Genomic DNA, 8,627 nt, shown 5'->3' with positions numbered 1-8,627 from the left:
ATTGTCTCTCTGTTTCTCTGTGTCTCTCCAGTGAGTGCATGCACCCTATGGCAAAAATCTCTAAAAACAAACAAACAAACAAACAAACAAACAAAAACAAAAAAGAAGTAATCAGGAAAATGGGAACCAGTAAGTGGCATGGAGCTTAAGGTGGCTGAATCCCACATGGCTGACTCTGTGGTTCTGGTCCTGCACCCAAAGGCTTGAAAATCATGGGGCCAGCAGGTGGCATAGTGGTTAAGGTGCTGGATTCCCATGTGGTTGACCACGGTTTAAGTACTGGACCTGGTGGCTTGAAACTCACACCAGGTGTGTGTATGTATGTGTCCAAAATCCTGAGAGGAGAATGGAAGATAAAGGATTACAGTGTGGCCATCCCCTCTGGGGGTGATTTCTCACTTTCTAACTTTCTGTCTCTCCGGCAAATACACATATCCTATGGTAAAAATCTCTCTAAAAAAAAAAAGAAAAGAAAAGAAAAGAAAAGAAAATTATGCTTTGTGTGTGTGTGCGTGTGTACATGCTCAAAATCCCAAGAGGAGAATGGAGAAGTGATTGTGGAATAGCCATCCTTCTCTGTGTGTGTGGGGGGGTATTTCTCTTTCTCTCTCACTCTCTCTCTCTCTGGTGAGTACACATTCCCTACAGTGAAAACTATAAAAAGAAAAAAAAAAAACTAAAAAAAAAAAAAAAAAGGAAAGAAAGAAAGAAAGAGAAGAAATAATTAGGAAAATAATTCCTGGGTGGGTCATCGGTCCATTCATCTGTAGTTAGTAAATCAAACCAGCTCTCCTTCTGGCAGAGGAGATGCTGTGTCAGAAGAATATGTTCATTCAAACTAGGAGCCAACACATTCTTAATAAATGCTCCACCTGCAATAAAGTGAATTATCATGCAGTGTAAACTCTGGAAAGATTTTTCTAACTTTCCACTGGATAGAAAAGCTTGTTTTATTATTATATTGAATAACAGCATTCTGTAAACAACTCATACTTTTTAGATTTACTCCTGTTAAAGAATGCCATACTTAAGTGCTTGGAATTGACACTTGAAAATGAAATACCGCTGCAAATAATGGGGAAATTGTAGATGTATTTTATACCTCTCCTTCCCAAATCAAAAAGTCTCATAAATACAGTCTCTAAAAGTGTCGGTGGGGGAGTTAACATAACTGTACAAGCAATAAGCCTGACCTTTCAATGTAATTTATTTTCGATTTGCTCAATCCTTTTTTATTAAAACTAGCACATCTGAAGCAGAATTAAATCCTATTATAACAGGTGTGTGATCATATCAGGTTCTCCCTGCCACTGGCCCACTTGATTAAAAGTTACTTTGTTTCAAGGAGGATAACCTGATCAGGGCAGTGGGATACCTTCAGAAGGCTGAGGACAGCAGGGGAAGGATGGTTTTATTTTCCTGTGAGTAACTGCTGTTACCAGTGAAATCAAAGAATATTTATGAGCATTTCTTTTGTGTTTGAAAAGCCATGGTGGGATGTAATTTCTCCTCTGTGCTCATAAAGGTTACTTCTCTCTGGAGTTATTAAGACCCAGGGACAAAGGGGGTCATGAAGCTGTTCTGTATCATGACCACACATTACCAGCCCACACTCCTTTTCATGTGCAGCACTCTTAGCCTGGTGGCCACTGGAGGAATAAAAACACCTCTGAGACACTACTTAGCCACAGAGCCACTTGGTAGAAACTGACCTTCAGTATTCGACCTATTTCTGGGGAACTAACTCCACTAGGTCTTGAAGCAGGTTTAGAATTTTAAAAAACCATCTCATTTCAATAGTGTTTTGACCTGTTTTCTTCTGGTTTCATCTTTGGGTTTCTATCTCCTTTTCTCTTCCTGGTCATCTCACCACTTCACCTTACCTCATCTGACCACCTGGTTCAATATCCACCTCCTCCAGGAAGCTATTCCTGGTATACCCCTGCCCACAGAGATTGCTTCTCTCCTCCCAAATTTGACCACTTATCATTTATATCCATCAACTGGCCACTGATCTCAATGGATTTGTCATAACATGCTCATCGGACTGAGAATTCCTGGAGCGCAGAAAGTCAAGTCAGACTAATTCTCCTTTGGACTGAGCTCAAGAACAAACAGGGGCTGAGCAAGAAAAACTATGTGACCACAAGGTGGCAGCAGCACATAACAAGCTTTATTTGGGTGGCACTTGGGCAGATTTGTGTGGGATGAGGGGCAGTCTCTCACAGTACAAGACCTTCCAAAGGGGCCACCACCCCAAAAGGGAGGAGAGTGAGGAACTTCCAGGGGAGAGAGGAATTGGAGGGAAGGCTTTCATGTCTAGATGATACATTGTGCTGTCACTCAGCAGGACAATGGGGAGCCTCTGCGTCAGAGAGCTCTGAAGGGCAGCAGTGCCCTGGGATCTCTTATAACCATAGGACTTACTGTATTTATGACTAGCAGATATTATGCACAGTTTTGCAGAGTATACAAGGCAGATAGTCCCTAAACAGGCAGAAATCTGCCTATTTGGACTATATTTTCTCTCTGTCTCTCTCTCTTTAAGAGGTTTTTGTCTTAGGATGTGTGTGCTCACCAGAGAGAGAGAGAGACATACAGACAGAGACAGAGGAAGTGAGGGAAAGTGAGAAATCATCCACCCCCAGGGGGGATGGCCATGCAGCAATCCCTTCTCCTCCATTCTCCTCCTGGGATCTTGTGCCTGGCATGATTTTCAAGCCACCTGGTCCAGGACTTGAACTGCGGTTGGTCATGTGGCAGTCTAGTGACATAACCGCTACGCCATCTGCTGGTCCTCATTTGGGCTATATTTAGAACATCTGGCTGCAAAAACATTTAAGACTGTGTCTTTTGGTTTTTAAGATAACAGGTCCTGGCCTACTATGAAGTAGTAAATAATCGAGGACCATTACAGAGGCTATCTTTGGCTCATTTATGTAACAAACACCTGTTCGTACTCTTGATGCCTCCTACTCAATAACTGAAACAGAGAGCTGAATTTTTTGCTTGCTTAAGCAAGAGAGAACTTCATTTAGAAGCTTTACAGTTTCTCTGAGAAACGTAGAGAGTTTACCGTATGTAGGGTTGTGGAAAACGTGAAGTTAAGGGATTAGTGAGCTTTCAGAAGCAGAAGTGTTCGAAGACTTTACATATTAGTCTTGGAAACATGGTTACTTGAATGTGCCTGTTGCTGCCTGGCTGACTTTCTGAGACATGGAGCTATTACTTATTGGTTGGCTTCCAGAGCATAATTACTAGTAAGTGTCACTAACAAAAGAATGGGTTTACGACTGGCGCTGGGATTTACTTGCTGCAATGGCCAAAGAACCAATCATTCTTTTCTTAGGACAATAAGAACTTTTTCTTCTCAGCACCTAGCACAGTGGTTTGCAAGAAGGGAGTTCACTCAGTAAGCACTTGCAGAATAAATAGCAGTATATGTGCCTCATTTGAAAACACATGGTTTCTTGTCTCCCAATGTCAAAGCTCCTCCCTGGGGCTTAAATGTGGAAAGAATAATAGTCACATATATATATTTTTTTAATTTCCAAACGAAACTTTTACATCCATCATTTTACTTGATCCTCACTTTACTATTTATGAAAAGGAATGAAAGAAATATGTACAAATATTCCTATTTGTGAGAGGTGAAGTGAAATGTCTGAGGTCACACAGTGTTGGATGTTTGGATTCCACAGTTTTTGACCTTTTTTATTTTTAATTTTTATTATTTTTAGTTTACTATAGGGTGTATGCACTTGCTAGAGTCAGAGAAACAAAGTGAGAAATCACCCTGTAGGATGATGGCCATGCCGTAGCTCCTTCTCCATTCTCCTGTCAATCTGGGGCATATACCCACAAGCTCCCAGTGGTTTTCCAAGCTGTCAGGTCTGGGACTCAAACCGCACAGTTGGCCATGTGGGATCCAACTGCCTTAACCTCTATGCCACCTGCTGGCCTCTTGGCCTTTTTTTTTTTTTAAAGGATGTATGAGGCCAACAGAGCAGAGAGTCACATCTGATGTGCAGAGAAATTTTTTTTTCCTGTCTCAGGTGGGACAGGGCCTGCAGTGGCCCGAGCCCTGGCAAATTGCACAGGCTACAAGAAGCCTTGTCCATTTTCCTCAGTGTCCAGACAAACATGATCATTTTCTATGTGTGTCCTGATGTAAAATGTGGGGAGCACTACATGGAAGTGACACTTAGTGCTTATATGGGTCTGTACACATTGCACATAACTCTCCAGGAAATAATAACACGTTGCTTTAGATTGTTATGTGTGTTTACAGCACTTCCATACATGTCATAGTCTCATTCAATCTTCAAACTAACCTTGTTATGTAGACAGGGCAGGGACTATTGCTATCTAAGCTTGGATCTAAAAAAGTAATAAAAGAATAGATGGTTTGGAGACTAGGGAAAAAACTTAATTTTGTCATCTAAAACAATAATGTTTATAGTTTTGGAAATTCTGTAACAAACAGAAACATCTGGGGCAGGTAGGTTGCATGGTGGTTAAGGTGCTGAACTCCCACATGGCTGACCATGGTTCGAATCCCAGACCTGGTGGCTTGCTTTCTCATTTTCCCTCTTTCTCTATTTCTCTGTTCCTCTCTGGTCAAATTTTAATAAATAACTCCAGAAAGTTCCCTGGTTGGGACCAGCAGTTGGTGTAATGGCTATGTCGCTGGACTCCCAGGTAGCTGACCGCGGTTCGAGTCCCGAACGCAGTGGCTTAAACTCACACCTGGTGAATGTGCGTGCATGCCCAAGATCCTGAAAGGAGAATGGAGGAGAAGGGATTGCGGCATGGCCATCCTCCCTGGGGGGTGACTTCTCGCTTTCTGTCTCGCTGTCTCTGTCGGTCTTTCTGGCGAGCGCACACGCCCTATAGCAAAAACCTCTCCAAAAAAAATAATGATTTTTTTTTTAAAAAATCATCTTCTAAATAATTAAGATCATATGCGATAATTAATTTTTTTAAAAAATTACTTATTTCTTCCATGAGTGGGAGAGACAGACAGAGAGAGAGAGTGGCACCTCCAATGGGGTCTTCATGCTGTGACCCACCTCCACCCCCAACCTCAGCTAGCTGGGACCAGGCATGTGCATACCCTTGGTGTGTACAGGGAGACTGCAGAATGCAAACCCGGGATGTTACCATGTGGCTTCAGTATCCCAGAATGTTGTGTACCATCGTAGCTGGCTTGTGATGGTTAATTTTATATATCAATGTGACTGATCTGAAGGATGTCCAGATATATGATTAAATATTATTTCTGAGTGTTTCTGTGAGGTGTTTCTGGATGAGATTAGCATTTAGATTGGTGAACTGAGTAAAGCAGATGGCCCTATTCCATGAGGTGGGTTATCATGCAATCTATTGAGGACCTGCCTAGAACAGAAAGGTCAAGGAAGGTGAATTCACTCTCTGCCTGATGGTTTGACTTAGGAAATTGATCTCCAGCCCTCGATGCTTCTAGTTCTCAGGCCTTCCTTTAGACCTGGCCTAGAATTTATGCTGTCAGTTCTACGGCTCTCAAGTCTTCAAATGACACCATTGGCTTTCCTGGGTTTCTGGCTTGCAGATAGCAAATCATGGGATTTCTCAGCCTTCATAATCTTGTGAGCCAATTCCTTATAATAAATGTGTATACACACACACACACACAATTTATTTATAGGATATACGCATATGTAAATATTTGTATAGGATGTTTATATTACACACAGACACATAAACACATATATGGTTTTTGGAAAAGTTATGACTTTTTTTTTTTGAGAGTATTTTTCTTTGCTATAGGGCATGTGCGCTCGCCAGACAGACAGACAGAGAGATAGAAAGTGAGAAATCACCCCCCAGGGGGGATGGCCACGCCCCAATCCTGTCTCCTCCATTCTCCTCTCGGGATCTTGGGCATGCACACACACGCCCAGTGTGAGTTTAAGCTACTGGGTCCGGGACTCGAACCACGGTTGACTACATGGGAGTCCAGCGACATAGCCATTATGCTAACTGCTGGTCCCGGAAAAGTTATAACATTCTTTTCTATGCAAAATGCATCATGACTTTTCAGACAACCCAGTATCCTGTGTATGTATATGTATCTCTATGTATCTGTCATCTGTCTATCCATCATCTACCTATCTGTCCTATTGGTTCTGTTTCTCTGGAGAACCCTGACTGATACATCATACTATACATATAATTTACCATATGGTTATAGCATAAGTGTTTTCTACATGTTACAATATCACTTTTATTACTATTATTATTTTTTAAAGAATTATTTATTTAGTTTTATTTATTATTATCATTTTAAATTTTGATTTTAATTTGGTGTGTGTGCTCACCAGAGAGAGATCGGTGGGGGCAGTGAGAAAGCAAGCCACTAGGTCCAAGACTCAAACTGTTGTTGGCCACGTGGTAGTCTAGCTCCTTAACCACCACATCACATGCTGGCTCTGATTACTGTTATTTTTAATGGCTGCCAAATATTTTTCTGAGTGGATGTATCATAATTTACATAAAAATTTCTCTGTGTTTGGTTTCATCATTCTGTTATTACACATCTTTTCACAGTGACTTTAATCATGGAAAAATCCCCACCCCTTGACCACCACCACATTTTAGATTACTTCCGAAGTTCTAGAAGTTTATTTTAACTATTCAATTGGAAAAATTAAAATATTTCATACATAGAGACAAGTTATTTTCCAAAAGACTGGCTCTAATTTACATTCCAACCATGAATGTATAAGAATAAATTTAACCACAGTTTTTCAGAGTATGAAATACCATCCCCATTTTCCAGATGAAGATGTTGAAACCTAAGGTCAAAGTTAAATATAAAAATGGCCAGCTAGTAAGCTTCCCAGCTACAACTTTATGTATTTAATAAACATATGTATTGAATACTATGTGCCGGGCACTTTCCCCAGTATTTTATAAGGCTATATAAGGTTGCTCACATAAGGGAATTTTATTACTATTTCATTGAAATATAATGCGTAATCAGCGATTCTAGATTTCCCTTTGGGTCTTGCCTCTCCTGATCTTGTCTCTCTTTATTCTTTCTACAATTATTATTATGTGTATCCTGTATATGTGACAGACTCACGCCTCCTCCACCTTTCTTCCCACAATGCTCTGTCTTGCTCTACGCTCTCTAGCAGTGTGGTTCTCCTCATAGGAGCTAGCCTTTCCCTCGTCCCATAGTCTGAGGTCTGAGAAATAAGCAATAGCTGCAATATAGCAAAAATTGAGTGTAAATATGCCTCTTTATTTTTTATCTTTTAAAAAAATTATTTTATAGGGACTAGCAGATGGCGTAATGGTTATGTCACTGCACTCCCATGTTGTTGACTGCGGTTCGAGTCCTGGACCCAGCAGCTTAAAACTCATACTGAGTGCGTGTGTGTACATGCCCAAAATCCCGAGAAGAGAAGGGACTGTGGTGTGGCCATCCTCCCTGGGGGGGTGATTTCTTGCTTTCTGTCTCTCTGTCTCTCCAGTGAGCGAACACGCCCTATAGCAAAAAATCTCTCTTAAAAAAAAAAGAAAAAAATTTTCTGACAGCAAGTGTGCATGAGATACACACACACACACACACACACACACACACACACACACACACACATACACACACACAGAAAATCACCCTTGACAGGCTCCTTTAATCCTCTTTCCCCAGTGCTCCAGCTTCTCAGGATCCTGGGTGCCCAAGTGCATGCCTGATAAGCTTTCATAGAACTTTTGTCTTCAGAATATGACTTCTGAAGATGTACTGCCTTAGGTCTTTGGTTCTCAAACTGTAACATTCAGATGATGCAATTAGAATATTTGAAGGCAGGAGCCAGCAGGTAGTATGGTGATTGAAGCATTGACCACAGTTTAAATATAGGACCTGGTGGCTGACTTTCTCAGTTTCCCTCTCTTTCTCTTTCTCACTGTCTCTATCTGGTGAGTGTACATGCCCTATAAAATTTTAAAACTAAAAATAATAATAAATAAAAATAAAATAATTTTAAAGAGGATTTTGCCTTAGGGCGTGTGTGCTCACCAGAGAGAGAGAGAGACAGAGACAAAGACAGTGAGAAGGATGGTGAGAAATCACTCCCCACAGGGGGTGGGGCATATGGCCATACTGCAATCCCTTCTCCTCCATCCTCCTCCTTTGATCTTGGGTACACATGCACCCGCACCCCGTATGATTTTGAGGCCACTGGGTCTGGGACTTGAACCACAGTTATCCATGTGGGAACCCAGCAATGTAACCTCTATGCTATCTTCTGGCTCCTAAAATAATTCTTAAAACGTTTTGGTGTGATAATGTCACTGGGGTGGGTTGTCCTTATCAGAATTGTATTGTGTCTATGAGGAGAGGAAATGAGGCAGACAGACGCTGTATGGATACTGACCACTCTGCTCAATGTTCTATCTTCTGCTGTTCTGTTATGCCTTTGGTCTTTCCAATCATAACTATGAGCCAATAAAACTTTATTCCTGTATAAATTATTTTTAAAAAAGAATATTTGGGGACCATCAGTTGGCATAATGGCTATGTTGCTGGACTTCCATGTAGTGGACCGCAGTTTGAGTCCCAGACCTGGTGGCTTAAA

The sequence above is a fragment of the Tupaia chinensis genome, unplaced genomic scaffold, assembly GCF_000334495.1.
Source record: "Tupaia chinensis unplaced genomic scaffold, TupChi_1.0 Scaffold144058_1, whole genome shotgun sequence".
Taxonomy (NCBI): Eukaryota; Metazoa; Chordata; class Mammalia; order Scandentia; family Tupaiidae; genus Tupaia; species Tupaia belangeri.
The sequence above is the reverse complement of the archived record's forward strand: the minus strand, read 5'-3'. Positions refer to the sequence as shown.